General features: G+C 43.3%; 1 protein-coding gene across 1 annotated transcript in view; it reads left to right on the top strand.

Moving 5' to 3' along the window:
• oxr1a (oxidation resistance 1a) overlaps positions 1 to 17,031 on the top strand; it is a 142,729-nt gene that overhangs the window by 53,098 nt on the left and 72,600 nt on the right. The window lies entirely within an intron of this gene.

Genomic DNA, 17,031 nt, shown 5'->3' with positions numbered 1-17,031 from the left:
TTTTTACCTTTTATTTCACTCTTTAATGAGGCAAATGTGATTTTTGCAACTCAAACAATTATAGTTTTTAATGTCCTAATTAAAACATAAACTAGAGTTTTGCGAAATATAGCAGAAAATTTAGGTTTAAAGTCTATAAGCTGTGTTTATTTTGACTTTCCAATAAATTAATTTGATAGAAAGTTGGCAGAAGTAACCTCTGACCTCTGCCCTATAATGCGTGTGCACGTATGGATTTGCGGCGCTCGTCCTGCAGGTCGACTCGGGAGGCCCGCCTCTGCTAACGCAGCATCGTAGCTGCAGCGGCTGACACAGGAAATGCTAATAAACACGGCAGAGCCGCACGCGCCGCATTACCCTAACGCCCCGAGAGCGGCGGATCCCGCGCCGCTGTCTCCCGACTGATTATTCCCCTGTTAGTTATTCATTGGATTTCCATTGTGGGGGTCGACGAGGTACAGGAGCAAGGAGGATGATACGCTCACCTGCTGCAGGCGCCCGCAGAGCCTCGCTTCACGTGCGTTTTTTTTTTTTTTACAAAAGGGAGTGGCCAAAATTCCATTAAGCGGCTATTCAATAGACGGGAGGAAGTGTCGGTTTGGGTGTTCAGTCGCCGGCCTTTTTGCTTGATCTGCAGCGCTCGTCCTTGAAACGGCGGTTCCTCGGTGCCCAGCAGCAGCTGCACAGGAGGAGCTAATCACGGCGGCGGTTGACAGTTACGGCCAGCGCCGCGGGGGGGACACCCATGTTGCTCTCGTCCTGCGTTTGATGTAATTGTCTCAGGTGGCACATCTCTGGTGTTTACACATCTGGATTGTAGCCAGGGGTGGCAATTACACGCAAGCCTCTGTGAGACACCCGCTGCTTCTTTTTTTTTTTTTTTTTTTTTCCTGCTTTAATAGAAATGGGACAACTTACATACTTGTCCATGTGTGACAATTTTCAAAGGAGATGAAAATGGTGTAGTGCGGTATGCTCTGCACGCTTTAAATTTCCGCCGGCTGGTTTTGCTTTGATGGGGAGAAATACAGCAAAGAGCAGGAGATCTTCGGAGTCAAACATCTCCCGTCGTCGTGTGTTTGCTTGGACTAATTAGATTCACCTCTGAATCAAAGGTTGTGACTGGATTGGCAGAAGCCTCCTTGAGCGCACACGTCAGAGGTGACGCGTGTGCGTGACCCCTATTCTGCAACGTGTGGACGTCAGGACCTCTGAACAAATCCCCCCCCCCCCCCCCCCCCCCCCCCACACACACACACACACACACACACACACACATCTCCCATTCATTATCAAAGCATTTCGATGGTATTCAGGCCTGTTTTGCCTCGTTCAAATCATTTCGGCTGATTTTCTTTCCAGCAATATATTTGCAAAATTATAGTACAATGAGCAGAGACTGAAAAGAGGAAAAAACTTCATTTAGATCACAAATCTATTCTCTCTTGTTCGAGCTTTCCCCACAGTTTGTCTCAGAATGATTACCAAACGAACGAATGAAAGGACCACAGTGTGATGCAATCGGCTCTGTGCAGCCGCTTTTATTTTATAAGCCCGTTCTCATTATCACGGAGGATGTTTCTGGAGGTTGTATCGGGGCACATCCAGTCCCGTTTTAATGGATCTGCAGTGACTGAAATGAAGTCAATCACAATCTGATTAGAACTCTCCCGCACTCTGCTCTGCATTGTCCAGTCCTGCCTGCTCGTCTTCCTGCTGCTTTCCTTAATGACCCTGCAGTATTTCACTGCGTGGGACAAATTACAGCAGTCTAAATTTGAAGAGTTATTTGGTCCTAATGCTGGCACACACTACGGGATTCTTCAAACCTTCACAGATTTCAGAGGCCACATGCTTGATGATAACAAAAGACGGATCGCAAAAGATCTGTCTTCTGATCTTGTAGTGTGTGATGTGCATTATGTATATATAAGTTGGACTTAAAAATATGTATAAATTGGCTCTGTTCAGATTTAATGTTTTTCTCCTTGGAAATTTACAAACGCAACAAGTCATTCTTGAGAAGCACTGGTGCAGCTTAGCTTTTTAAATCTTAAAGGGTTCAAATTTTCGACGTGAACAGTCGCAGATGCCAGAAAACCTCTGTAGTTTGCACAAGTTTTCCCTTCAAATCATCTCTCACATCCGATTTGTTCAACTTTTGTGTTTTCATCATCTGTTCAGAGCAGATGGGTGCTGGAGGCAGTGATCAGAAACTGTCACGTTTGATGAGCATCTTCTCTAAGGATGTTCGGTTAGAAGTGTTGTTTTTTTTTTTTTCATGAGACAAGGAAAAACCTTCAGACACAGACATGGAAGAAAAAGAAGTGGGAATGAATGGAATTAATGTAATTCTTATCACTTGAACTAGAAAGGAAGCATCCTGTGTCTTCAGACCATGCAGGAAGCAAACTGTAAGATCAAAGGTCTCTGTGACACCCGTACTTGCGATTACACAATTTTTATGTGAAGTGGGGCTTCGAGCACAAAGCCCAACTAAACAGCCTCATTTCAAAGCTCACAGCTAATTAGTTAATGTCGCTAAAAAGCCCGTGCTTTTACCGTGGCATTCAGCGTTGTTGACCTCTGCCCCACCAAGTGTTTACGTGTAGAAACGCCACTGTAAGTATGAGTCATGCATCAGTTTCAAACATTTACATGCTCTTCCTCATCTGAATGAGCGGAAGGAAGGGGTGGTGAGTGTTTACGAGGGAGAGAGAGAGAGGGAGAGAGAGAGCTATTGGTCACGCTCTGGCAGCGGCACCGGCAGCCATGCCACAGTGCCTCTGCCAGCAGCGCTGCTTGTGTGCGCCGAGATAAGCCCGAGCCTCCCTGCCTTGGCGGTGCAGGCCGGCCACGCAGCACCAGAAGGCAGCTTAGCCCCACTGCAAATCCAGCGGAGGGTGTTTCACCCCGCTTTTTTATTTATTTATTTATTTTTTCTGCTTTTTCCCACGCAGCCTGGTCTCCTCACTTTCCGTCTCTCTCCGGGGTCTTTCACCTTCCTCTCGGGCTCTGCGGCCGTCTGATGCTGCATGTTCATTCAGACGTGGTGGCATTTAGTCAGCGATCTAGCCACTGATTGAGCAAGACAGTGCAAAGTCATGCAAATATTTGGAGCGATTAGGCCTGAAAATGAAAAAACAAAGTTATCATGGACTGTTGTTTCCTTTCTTTTCAGTCCCCCCCCCCCCCCCCCCCCCCCCCCCCCATGGCTGACTTGTCAGATCACCAAATCTGTTTCTTTTCTTTCCAGAATACCATCACATTTTATATTTTTTTGACCTTTGTCTCCACAAAGCAACACGTTTAAAGGAATACTCCGAAGATTTTGGACCCACGCCCTATCCCTATCATTTACAAAATGAGATAAGCTCATAAATACCTTTGTTGAGTCTGTGCGTCCAGTGGCTGGTTCCCAGCTATTAGCATCGTAGTTAGCTTAGCTCAGCTGCTGGAGGTGAAGAGGAAACAGAGCCGGACTGACGAAAGTGGACAAAATACTCCTTCCAGTGGTCCAGGGGATGGCGTATTAGCACGTGAAGTAAATCCGAATGGTTATAAAACATCTTAAAAGACGTGTTTTCCTTTTCAATCCGTTAAAATAACCTTTTGATACACACAGACCTGCGCATGCGCAGTGCTCCGCCGAAGGATATGCCGGAGCACAGCAGCAGAAGCATAGACTCGGTCGCTGTGCACGGTATATCTTTCTGCGGAGCACTATGTGGAGCACTACGCCATCCCCTGGACCACTGGAAGGAGTATTTTGTCCACTTTCGTCAGTCCAGCTCTGTTTCCTCTTCACCTCCAGCAGCTGAGCTAAGCTAACTACGATGCTAACAGCTGGGATCCAGCCACTGGAGGCACAGACAGAAAAAAGGTATTTATGAGCTTATCTCACTTTGTAAATGATAGGGATAGGGCGTGGGTCCAAAATCTTCGGATTATTCCTTTAAATGAACACCAGACAGGCTGAGGTCAACATGACTTCTGTCGCGTGTTATCCATCAGGTTTTAAATCATTGAGTCTAAGCATAAGATGACATAATATCCAATTATCAGAGTAAAATAACAAAAGATCACCACGCAACCAGAGACTCTGTCTCTGAAGTAAGAAAAACATGAGTCATTGCCGAAGTTTCCTTCTGGTGCTGAGGGGAAAAAGTTACCTGTCTGTGGAAGAAGAGGCTGAGAGCAAATTGCTGCGACACCTAAGTGCCCAACAGCCAAACGTGAAGCTTTTACTTTTCCACTCCCTGTGTCAGTTTCAGCCCTGGTTTCTCTTTAAAAGCCCTTCTTGTGTTTCACAAACTGTACGGCACATTTTGACCTTGCCATTTATATTTCATTCTCTGTTTTTGTAAAAGGACTTTATTTACAGGCGCACGCACGCACACACACACACACACACACACACACACACACACACGTATCACCCTGGGATCCATAAAACTGCCCAAGAACACATTGACGAGAATCAAACCTTCAGCCCTGGGATTGACGGAGAACCCACTCCTACACCATTTCATCAAAACATCAGTTCTGCAAGTTGCAATAACCTGCTGGTGACACGACGATCAAACTGAAAGCAAAACAATAAAACTTTGCTCTTTGGGTGAAACAACTTTTTTTTTTTTTTTAAGTCTGAAAGGAAGATGTTAGAAATATTTTAGTGTATTCACACCAGATTACTGTAAATTCAACTTGAACTGTAACAAATTTAATGTAACTTGAAGGATGGAATACTTCTATTTGTCTGAATCATTTGAAGAATGATTTAATAAACTCAGGATAATGATATTTGAGGAAGATTTTGTCCTTTTTCTGTCATTGTCATGACAGAATAACAAACTGTTGAGGCACTAGTAAAGGGGTTATTCTATGTCATTCTCATCGCAAATGAAGTTTCAAGCTGAAATTGGGGGAATACCCTTCCATCAGTATTAATATTAGACTTTAATGTGTATAAAGTTATGCTGCACAAGTACTTACTAATGTTTTCCACATTATAAGATAATAAAATAACCAATAAGTCTTATATAAAGGTTCACAGCTGTTGTAGCTGTTCTACATCTGACTTTGCACTCAAACTTATTTTCTATTCAACTCCATGGAATTTGCAATAAATTCTGTTCATTAAAATGTTGCGTTTTCATATAATAATTAATAGTTTCCCCCTGACTTATTTATTCTTTATTGCAATAAAATTCTGACGCTGAGAAAAGCGATTTATCCCTCCCCCCTGAGGCTTACTGGCCCGCACATTAAAAAGCGCTGGTTAAGGGAGTTTAGTTGGTTTGGTACACGACCCTCCACAGTTAATCCCGTGGAAGCAGCGCTGCCCACAGGGCGCCACAGTTTACGCTGCGTTTTAGATAAGACGGGGCCTCCAGGGCTGCGTTTACACCAAACAGCTCCCCGGGCGCTGCAGTCACGCTTGTTTCAGACCTTTAATTGGGATATCTTCTACATCTGTATGTTTTTGAAATTTCTAACAAGAAAGCAGTCATTTGTTTTGCTGGGGTGCCGCTTGCAGTTGTAGGTATAACAAAAAAAAAAAAAAAAAAAAAAAATAGATGCATTGCCGGGGGTTTTAGATTTGCCCTCTTGCTGTGGTTGGATATTCGCATCGTTGAATGGGTGGACGGGCGCCGCGAGAGCGAAGAATCCATCTCCTCAAAGGTTAATAGTGCGCTTTAGTCATCCTCGCGCAGTAATGTAGCAGCTCTGACGCTAACGTGGTTGCAGGCAGAGAATGTCACCTCCGCTTTACCGAGTTTTGACTTCTTATTGTGCGCCGGCTCTTCTCGGAGCCTCCCTCCGCGTTCCCACTGGAATTAATCACCGCTCCGTGGTGCCCTCTTCAAATTTTCCCTTTTATGACCGTGACTGCCAGTGATAAGAGATTAAAGGTGATTCCATTTTTTTTTTTTTTTTTTTTTTTTTTCTTTTTAAGATGTTTTTGTGACCTGGAATGACGAATGACGACAGTATAGCTGACAGACTGATTTATTCATGCTGTGTTATTGTTTGTCTGCCCCTCAAAGAGGACGGCGGCTCTCCGCATCAATCCCCCACTAACCAGGTTGGATCAAGCAGAAAATCCTTGAGTGAATTAAGAATGAAGACCTGCGCAGTCGGATGTCACTCCGTATCTTCAGAAAAGGTTTTTTTTTTTTTTTTTCCGTCCTAATGAGGCTCAGCTGCTGCCACGAGCATTTACAACCCAAAGAAAAATCCACCAACAACGACACTTTGAAATTACAGCAGAGGTCAAGATTTGCCGTCCCGTGCTTATGCATGCAGAAAACATACGCACCTTGGACGGGAGAATCGCTTGTCCTCGGGCTGTCTCAATGTCATGAAGCTCAGTACGACGTTAGCCCCGCCGCAAACGTCCCCTCACATATTTGTCCGACGTTTATCATCTCAAAACGTCCCCAGAGACGATACACGGAGTCTTTAAATCAATTCTCTGCCTTCAAGCAGCTCCTGTGTCCTTCCTGTTTCCAGGAGGGAATGACATTAGCCGGACTTCATGTGTGCTCTCCGTTCACCTGTTTCAAGGGAACTAAATGCATTTATTTATTCTTTTAATCCATATTGTGCTGTGCTTGTCACAACATGTGAGTCAGCTCCGACTCACTCACATAAAAGCAGCGGAGATTTGTAGCAGCCAAGGCTCCAGCTGTGTTTTTTTTTTCTATCTCTCCTTTATTTATTCTGCTTCAGACGGCAACAAAGCATCAACATTTTCTCTCGGCGTCCCAGAAAGCAGCATAACGAAAGCGGCTGAATTTACGGCGGGGCTACTGTAAAAGATCTGTGGGGCCGGATTTATTGGCCTGGCCCTGTAATTACGTTGACCGGGAGTCTCTCTGTGGCCCTCTTCTCGTTGGGCTCAATTTATAAATGCCACAGAGCTAGTAATCCCACTGTTTCCCCACTTAGTTTGGAAAGGGCTCCAGCCATCCTCTGGCTAGGATTGATTACATATAGCTCAAATGAAGAGTAAGCAGTTTTCCACTGTCGAACCGGCCCCTGCTATTGATTCATTTTACAACGGACGGGAAAATAAGATCTGCCACTTCACATAACTGTTGATATTTGTTTCCCTTTTGCTCGTGAATTTATGGCCCCCTATTATTTAAGAACAGCTCTATTTAGTCTCTGTTTAATGTGCGAACTAGAAGCTAGAAAAATTCTGTTAATGCATCGTCAGAGCCTTTAAGCAGCAGATAATCAATTTCACAATTATGGATGATATTTTACATAACGGTTTAGAGGATTTACTGAAGCGGTGGGATCTGGTTGGGTGCCATAATAACCTTTAAAATTTAAAGTTTTTATCTACTGTTGTGCAGAGTATATGAGATAAAAAAGTATCTATATTTTTACTGAACCAAACAATCACTGCTGAAAATTACCCCAATTTCAACATGAAGCCAATTTTAATGACACCTTCTGGGGCAAAATACAGTGAAATGTCCCCAAATAAACCTTCTTCTACTGCTGTTCTATTATGCATGTTTATACAAATTCTCACTGACAGTTTGAGGCTAATGCTCGTTTTCTAGCAATAAGGCAGCTAGCTAGCTAGAGGATGTTCCTTCATAAAAATAGAATATGGTGTGCATGTCCCAGATTGCTCGTGAGAGCGGTTGATGCTAGTAAATGATTTAACAACACGTAGTCTGATACAGAGATTATAACACACACAGGTGAGAGACACTTTATCTGCAGGCTCTCCACGACTCTTATGTACTGACTTTATGATGTATTTTCTGCTTCTTTTTTTTTTCCCAGCTGCATGAATGCAGGATTTACTTACTCATTAGTTTGTGGTCACCTCAGTCCTGTTGACTGATACACCAAATCTTATAGCATGAACTGCCTTCATGATAGTTTGCAGTAGTAGTTTGGAGCAGAGGGCGAGGAGAAAGCCTTTTTTCTTTCCCAACATGGTTCTTTCGTTTTAAGTTTTAAGAAGGAAACACGACACACAGAAATATAGACGGTGTGTGAGTGGGGAGGCTGGGAATCGTCCTCCCACTTTGGAGACAACCGGTACACAGTATGTTGCTCTGGAAGCTGTAAATGTTGTTCAGCATTTCTGGTAATCTCACGGCTGTACAAGTCACCCGTGTACACTAACACGCCTTGATGCCATCACAGATGCCGGCTTTCAAACTTTGTGCTGATAACAAGCTGCGCGGCCTCTCGGAGGACCTGTTTTCTGCTTCACCTCATCCATCCTAAATGAGAGAGAGAGAGAGAGAGTTTGTGCTGCTTGTTTGAGGGATGTTCTTCCCTCTTGAACTAAGTTCACCCACAAAATGAAGGCAAGATTGTATTTGACCCTCTGCCTTAAATGCAAAATGCAATTTTTATTTTATACACATATGAATTAACATGTTCACCAATCACAGCATTTTATGATTTTCTCATAAAGTCAGTGCTATACAAACATCTTAACCCATTTACCCCAAGAAAAGACAATTTGCTCCCAAATCGTTAGTTTGCAAAAATCTAACTGAGCGAGAATCTTTAGAATTGTTAATTTTTTTAATAATTTTATTACAGTCTGTTTGCCCTCGGCCACTTGTGAATGAGATATATCAGAGACCCTATTATGGCATTTCTCTTGTTTTAAAATTCTTTTTCAAGCTCTTTTCCACACATTTTTCTTATTTTATAGAAGATTGTGCCATTCAGTTAAAAGCTCAAGGTTTCCTTGTTCTTCTGGCTCAGTTAGTTATTAGGGTATCTGCTGACGACAAACAAGGGAAGAACAGAAAAGTTAGTGGACCTTCAGATGAATATTAACATCAATAAATCAAACATTGTAGTCATTTTCATCGTCAATGTCGATCTTTAAAAAGGATTTGAATTCCATAATGAACATCTAAATACACTGATGCCAATAGAGTTTCTGGTTTGAAACCCATTGATCCTGCATGTTGACAAACAGCATCCTGTGTTGGGGGAAAAAAAATAAAAAACATGGGAGATTATGATTTACTGTTTTTGGTTGCTTTTCTAAAACTGCTTGACATTTTGTGTTGAGATGCAGAGATCAAAATAGGATTAATTTATTAGATTAAAAGTGCTCTGAAAAGCAAGAAAGCTTCGCTAATTGTGTGTCAACACTGTCAGAGACGGGCAGAACACATTGTGGGTTGTGTAGAACTCCACTTGGACTTCATTCTGAGATAAAAGCTCCAATTGAATACTTCGGCAAAAATAAAAAATAAAAAAAAGCAACTAGTGATTTCTCAGTCTTGATTAAACAAGAGGCAGAAAGTCTCTGCATTTCCATATTGCTGCATTATGTATGACTTCAGAGTAAGCAGTCACTGTGTGCGGAGTGCTTTAACGTTGGTGGCATCCATTGTCCTTGTAGATTTTACCCAATCAGTGGATGTAATGGCAAAAGATGGGGAGGCTGGATCCAAGCCAAAACGGCTGCGTTTCAGCTTCAAGCGTGATTACCGCTCATGCACATCCACCTTGAATCCTGCCTCCCTCCCTCCTCCCACACTTCCTCTTATTAAAATGTGGTCGACTTTGTATTGTACATGCTTCAGGGCCACGTTTGCCATGCATCAGTTTATCCAAGAGGAAGAATCGCTGGAGGACAGGATTTGGCCGGCCAGCGCCGTGCGCTGTCTTCTCCATACGGGTCATTGCTCTGGACATTCACTGGATGGCAGGGCTCTGGAAAACCGGAACAAAGAAGCAGCACAGCGGCAGGAGCCACACACATCGGGTTTGAAAGCGCCCCCCCTCATTGTCCGTCTGGCTGCAGAGGAGTACAGCGGGACGGGAAGCTTCACAGGACAAACTTGTGACGAGAGCAAGGGGTCAGATACGGCTCTGGTCTTCAGTAAACTTAATTTGGTCCAGTTTAATTCGTGAGTTAAGCGTGCCGACTTTGTATCTGCCATTGCCTCATCCGAGATCTGTTTATGCCGTAAAATCTGAAACAATTTGTAATTATAATTCTATTGCATTTTTTGAGAGAGCCCAGGCAGGATTGGATTAAGAGGACGTCACATAAATCAGTGGTGTTTGGAGGATGTGGGGTCATGGCCGCCTGCCCTCGGTGCTGTTTGTGTCTGACATCAGTCTTCTGTTTCATGGATCTGACGGTGGACAGTAATCTGTCACTTGTGGTGCCCATAAAACTTCAAGTGGTTTTGTTTATGGTTAACAAAAAAGAGAAAGAAATACAGAAGTGTTTTGGTTAATTCTGACTAGACATTAACATCTCAGTTCAAGATGTGCAGCAATAGCCCGACGCCGTATTTGTGTACGTTTTATTAACAGTCGGTGTGACTCGGTCAATGAGTCCCTCCCTGCTCAGTTAATTACGTTTTCATTGGATCCTAATTCACTCATGTTACTGCTGTGGACTCATCCAAAAGGTTGGATCCATTTAACCACGCTTAAAAACTTGCACCTCCAATGATGCAATGTGTCCCCGGCTCATAATTTAACCAGCGAATTATCCATCTACGGCGTCTCTTGGGGGGGAAGAGAGATTCATTATCCAATTTAGCGTTCTGGTGGAAGGAGCGATATCCGCTGATAGATGAAGAGTGTCTGGGGTGAAGGCAGTTTTACAGCAGGGTGCAGAACCTTTTTAGCATTTTGGTTGGATTCAACGTGTTCATTCGGTTTACTTTTTTGCGAGTCGCTGTGTCTCGCCACGGTCGGACGCCATTGGCCCGTCCAGCATGTCAAGGCTTCCACAGGTCAATCTTTGTGTCAAGCCTTTGTGCTTCTGACTGATTCATGAGAAACCTTTTAGGGTAATGATGAAATGTATGACTGTGTCGGAGTTTAAAGGAAAGCAATTAACTCCTTGTGAAGAGTTCAGCAGGGGTAATAAAGTGGATGCTGACATAACAGGGCATTTGTTTTGTTTATTCGCCTGACAGCGGCGCGGCGACATCGCAGCGCCGCTTTCCGTCTCCCTTTCTGTCAGCTTTATTGTGGGCTCAACCTTCAGCGCGAGGCTGGGCTTTATTATTTTAATAAATTGCCCTGCATGACGAGGCCAGTGGTGCATGTCTGATGCATGTCCCTTCCCTTTTTACCCTCACCTTCTCTCTCTTTCTCCTCCACATCCCGCTCTCCCCCCCTTTCCTTCTTCTCCTCCACCTATAATTAAACAGCTTCTGGAGGCCATCAGGCATCTCGTCGTCATAAATGGCCCCCGGGGAGTAAAATAAAATGCATTTACAGAGAGAACACGGGCTCAGGCCGAACGGAAAGATATATTCCTCCTGCTAAGCGAGTGGTCATCCGTCGCCGGGGCCACCCAGCCTCTCGGGACGGCGTCGGACAGCACCGACGCCCACAGAGGATAGATGACCATGAGCGGGGGCAGTGGAAGTGGCGGTGAAAGATAGCCCGCTCTGACGCCACCGCTCATCGATCACCACCAGCCACCCCTGCAGAACTGTCCTGAGAGGGAGGCCAGGCAATAACGGCAGGTTGAATTGTGGGCGGTGGCGGCGGCAGCTCGGTGTCAGGCTGGATGGCACCACAACGCCTCAACCATCACCCCCTCATTTCCTGTCTGCTCTGCTGGAGGCATTAAGCTAAAACACAGAGGCTTATTCCCACCGCCTGACAGCAACTGTGGAGTCCAGACTCCGTACTTCACTTTACGTGCAACAAAAGATAAAGGTGCTGGATGAGCTTCTCTGCTCACAAATTTGTTCTTGAAGTTGCAACATGTAAAGAAGTTATTTAAATAAATCCAAAAATTCCCTAAATCTTACTCTAAATAACTGCGGTAATGATGATTGTTGATATTATGCTGCTTTGATTTTTGCAAAAATTGGTGAATAAATCGCACAGCTCCGCAAAGTGGTGTGCTGTTAACCGAAAATTAGGCAAGAGCAAACTACCAAAAGTTAAGGCTCAACACTGCCCCCTAATGCACAAATCTGGCGTTTCCCGAATGTTATATATTGCACATTGAAAGGGGACATTCTTGTTTTGGATTTCCCAAAGTACTGAATGAAGAAAACTGTTATTCAAGCTAATCTTCTAAAGCTAGAACCTTTCTTGAGTCTCATGTTTTTCTCACAGTGTTGTTGGAAATGTGACGCAACTTTTTAGTTGATCTTTGGAAAGCCAAGTCAGCTCTTAGTTTTAACAGGTCCTGACATGCAAAGCTGCTGCACTAAGTTGGTATGGACTCAATGTACAAAACTGTGGATGCATTCATTAGAATGACTGATAAGTTTTTACAAATCATAAAGCAATTAAAATCACTGAGTATAGAGTGTGAGGCATATTTTTAACGTAAAGTTAGCTCATTTAGTTTCAAGTTTAACAATATAATTACCATCGAAGACCTTTTAGATTTGAATATTATACGTCTGAATAGCAAAAAAGTAAATTGCTAGGGTTTTTTTCTTCCTTTTAGTTGGTAAACTCGCTGTACTTGTATTCATACATGTATAAACTGATGTGTGGAAGCTCCCAGTCTTTAGGTTGACCGTTTCATTCATCTTTACAGATCTGATTATCACTTGTTCCAGTATGTGCAAATGAAAACTCTTGACCAGCCGTTCAGCACCAAAAAGAGATATTTTCTCATTTCAGACATGCGTTTCCTCCATGCTTGCTGCTGGACAGCACATTAGCAGGGATTTAAAATCTGTGCTAATGTTGGCTCATGATGCATGAGCCAATTAGTGTCGTGTAAATGTGAGTACAGTCCTTAAACTGTGGCTCTCACTGGACTGGAGCTTTTTCAGCTACAGAAACATCCAGTGTTGACGTAAAAGCGAGATTTAGAAGATGAACATTTGAGTGACTCAGTTATGTAACAGCAGCTCTGACTAATTAAACAGCCCCAATCCTGCAGATGATGTGGTGATTCAGCTTGGCATTGCCGTGGTCGTTACAGGCGCCACAAGACTTTGGATCCGTTTTTTTGGCTTCATGTGGCGTCGAAGAGGCAAAGCCACAGACGGGGTGGGTTCCTCTCTCAAATCCCAGCGATGGCCGCCATTGTATGAGGACGTCATCCCGATGCCTCCTGTCAGCTATTAGCCGTCATCTTTTTGAGCCATGATGATAACGCGGTGAAACCTGGGGCGGCGTGAGCCGCACATTCCTGCATTTACGCTCCGGCTTCACAGATGGTGCAAGAAAAAGCCACGTGAGACGCGTCGCTGCTGAGGCAACCATCTAAAGCCATCGCGCATACCTCAACAAACCCCCCCAATTACCACACACTCAAAGGCTTGTTTGTGTTTGCCAGCAGGTGCATTTGTGCCACATGAGTGAACTCTGCTGCCTTCATGTCATAGTCATTCCCGCTGCAACCGCGAAGCGTCTGGGGGGAAAAGAGCAGATTGTACTTGTGAAAAAAAAAAGTGCATACGGCATGTGTGCACATGCTAATGCAGCATACACACACACACACACACACACACATACACTGGTGTTCACACCAGCATGCTCTATCAGTTGTGCTTATGTAACATTGCTTGTGAATTCTGTCCGCTGGTTGACGCTGGGAAAGGCAGCAGATCCCCAGTGGCCCGAGTGTTTGTTCCATAATGAGAACGTTCCTCTTCTCGGGATTCGACTGCAGCATACCTGGCTCTAAATGGGAAATGCTGAGATTAACACTCTCTCTCTCTGGTGCCCCGCTCTCAGACAGATGACAAAGCCACACACACACACACACACACACACACACACACACACACACACACACACACACACACACACACACACACACACACAAGGGCCCTCCCAGGGCTTCAGCTGGCAGCTGCTGACACCAGGAGGTTTTTCCATACAGGTCCTTGTACAACAAGACTCTCTTGCTTTAAAGCCATTAAACAGAATGATCCCCTGACTGCAGCTACGTGCTCAAATGCTGATCCGATCACGTTAGAGAGAGGGGAAGACATTTGATGACATAAATTGTGCGTGCACTGTAAACACATGCACATATTAGCGCGTATTCCTTTAGGATATTGACAATACGCACTGTACACTGTAATGCTCCATCAGTCTCCTTCAAACGGGATAATTTGCAAAGATTCAGTAGAACATAATGAATGTCAGCTAACTAATTAGTCTCTTTAATCACCTCCATAATCCAGGAAACACACATCAAACATGCTATCTGAAGTAGAGCAAAGTCACTTCTGTAATTTCCATGCGGTGATGTTCATGTAGCAGAGTGAGCATGGAGGGAATTCTTTTATTATTCCCTCTTTGGTCACACAACGGTTTAATTAGAAAAAGTGGAGGAGTTATCCCAGGAAAAAAAAAAAAAAAGGTCTTCATAACTATAAGATTGTTTGGTGTGTGCAGTGCTGCACAGTGTGTTTTTTTTGGAGAGATGAGACTGCGATGCAGAGAGGAGGAACCCAGCCAGGCTCTCGGAGGATGTAATGGATGGTTTGATGACTGCTCTGGGCAGCTGTATGGCAACGCAGTATATCACGCAGCTACAAGGCCCTGAGTGGGAGGCGGGCGGTGGCATGAGGAGAGTGTGAGACCCGGCTAAACACACAGTCTGAGAGCAGAGTGGACCGGCGGGGACTTAAACCATGTTTAATACGCTGCTGTCAACCACTTGCCGTTTGCCTCATATGTACTAACATTGTTATAAAAGAAGAGTCCGACTGGTTTACATATTGCTGGTTTTAGCCGGCAAGGTTTTCACTCACAAAGCTCAATTTAAACTGGATGGTTTTCCTTCAAAACTTATCTGTCAAAATCCTATTTTATGACACAGAATTCCAAGTGTCCTTTGACCTTCAGTGTGATGGAAAGAGGCTTAGATATAACTAGTAAATAGCAGGGATCATTATACTTCTCCACACATGCAAACTTCTTAAGTTTGAGGATTTTATGCCTTTATTTGTCCTACATCAATGAAAATGACGTATCTTTGAGCTTAATAGAGGTATGTAAGTCGTGCCTTTCCTTGGTGGGTCTGAGCAGTGTCAGCAGTTTTCATATGTGTTCTTTGGGGTCGTCTTCCAAACACAGCCGTCGCACTGTATTCAGCCTATTTTTCAATGATGCACAATTCATGCTTGAATCAACCTTTCCTGAGGGTGTGAGGCAAGCTCAAACCAACATTTCCACCACACTGGCTCACAGTCAGCACGAGACTCATGTAATTGCCTTTTTTTTTTTTTTATCTGCACCAAACACATCTACTGTTATTGTTGTAAAACAGTTATCTAGTTTTATACGTGCGGATAATAAAGTGTTGCTCCACTGTATTTTACCACAGCACTACCGGAGCTAACCACCAGATGGTGCACTTTCAGTGTTGAACAGCAGCCTCCAGTCGCCCTGATTCAATGTGCTCCTCTGTGCAGGCTGTCACTAATACCACGGAGGAGGAGGCTCAGGTGTGATTCATGCCAGATTACAGAGAGAAATCCTTCTCATTTCTTCTTTATTGACGTGAATTAGTGAACAGAATGGTTGTAGAATCCATCGTCCTAATCACTTCTGTACTTCAACGGAAACATTACAAAGGTTTCTTCTTCTTTTCGTCACTGCAGCAGCTCGGCCTCCTGAAGCATCACTGGCCTGTCCTGGTTCGCTGTTTGAGCCTTCTGCGTTACTACAGCCTGTTCTGGTTCGTTCACATTCATTCAGTCAGCGCGTGAGCAGACACTCGCTTGTCAGTGGTCTCGGAGATCTCGGTGTGTTCCCTCAAGTTACTCAGTTTACCATAGCAGTACACTATTTTTTGAAAAATATATGACTGTTTTTCGTACATAACTTTTAGAAGTTTGATCAGTGTCAGACATAGAGTATGGAAATATGGAGATATAATGCAAAAATACAGCATTACAAGCATGAGGAGAATAAATAAATACTACCATGAAGTTTTGACTGATTTACAGTATCTGAAATCATGAGAGTTGATGATGGTTAACTATTGGGCTCTGAATTATATGTGAATGTTGGAGCTTCTGCTTGTAGAAAGTTTGTTTCTATTACTATAAATTCAGTCTTAAAAGCAGATTATCCCCCCCAAAAAAAGTTCCATCCTTATATGTAATTTTGGTTTTTGCAGATTTAAAGAAACTAAGTAGACTGGAAAGTTTTTCAGAGGGAAAATGCTTTAATAAAGCTGTCAACAAACATTTGATCTGTGACTTTGCTTATTTTCAACATCACAAGCAGAAAGGTTGGAAACCACTGGATTCATCTTGAACATTGCGCAGTCCCTTTATCTTCTCCCTGCTTTGTCTGTTGCAAGAGCACGGAGGCTGGAGTCTGTCCCAGCACCAGGGACAAGGCAGGGTACACCGTGTACATGTTAGTAACATGATGTCAGTTCTCATCCTCACATAGAAAACAACAATCTAGAAGACAAAGCAAGAATGTACACACTGCTCAGAGAAAGTCTGCACCGCCACACTGCAACACGGGTTTCCAGCTTTCTTCTATTATCTTAAGTTATTTGAACAAGTGCCATCATATATTTATAGTTAACATGCAACCTGTTTTTGCAGTTTAGACTTGCATTCCAATTCTGCATTGCTCACAGACCTGTTTTCTTTAAGGAATGCTAATATACAACTTTCTTGAGAACAACTTATGACCTTTCATCATCCGCTCACCTATTGTACAAACGCACTCCTCAAAATAAGAAGTATCAGTTAATGTATTTTAACCAATTGTATTTTTGTTTTTATTTATTACAGTAATACATACATATTTACAAGTGTATGCATGAAAATACAAATGTAACAAATATACATAGTTTAAGATATATTTAAGGGGTTCAGAAGAAGTAAAACTTATTTAAATCCACCCCTTTATCAATATCCAATCACATTATCATCATTTAGTGCATCTAAAAAATTGTATTTATGCTGCTTTGCTGCAAAACAATTACAGCATAGTATGATTCTAGGGTAGCATTGACTTTCACAGAAATCCAGTCAGTGATTTATCATAATTGTTAAGGTAGAAATGGTGAAATATGTGTTATTTTGGTCTAGTTTA

The sequence above is a fragment of the Salarias fasciatus genome, chromosome 11 (assembly GCF_902148845.1).
Source record: "Salarias fasciatus chromosome 11, fSalaFa1.1, whole genome shotgun sequence".
In the NCBI taxonomy this organism is placed as follows: domain Eukaryota; kingdom Metazoa; phylum Chordata; class Actinopteri; order Blenniiformes; family Blenniidae; genus Salarias; species Salarias fasciatus.
This window is presented reverse-complemented; position numbering and strand designations above follow the sequence as displayed.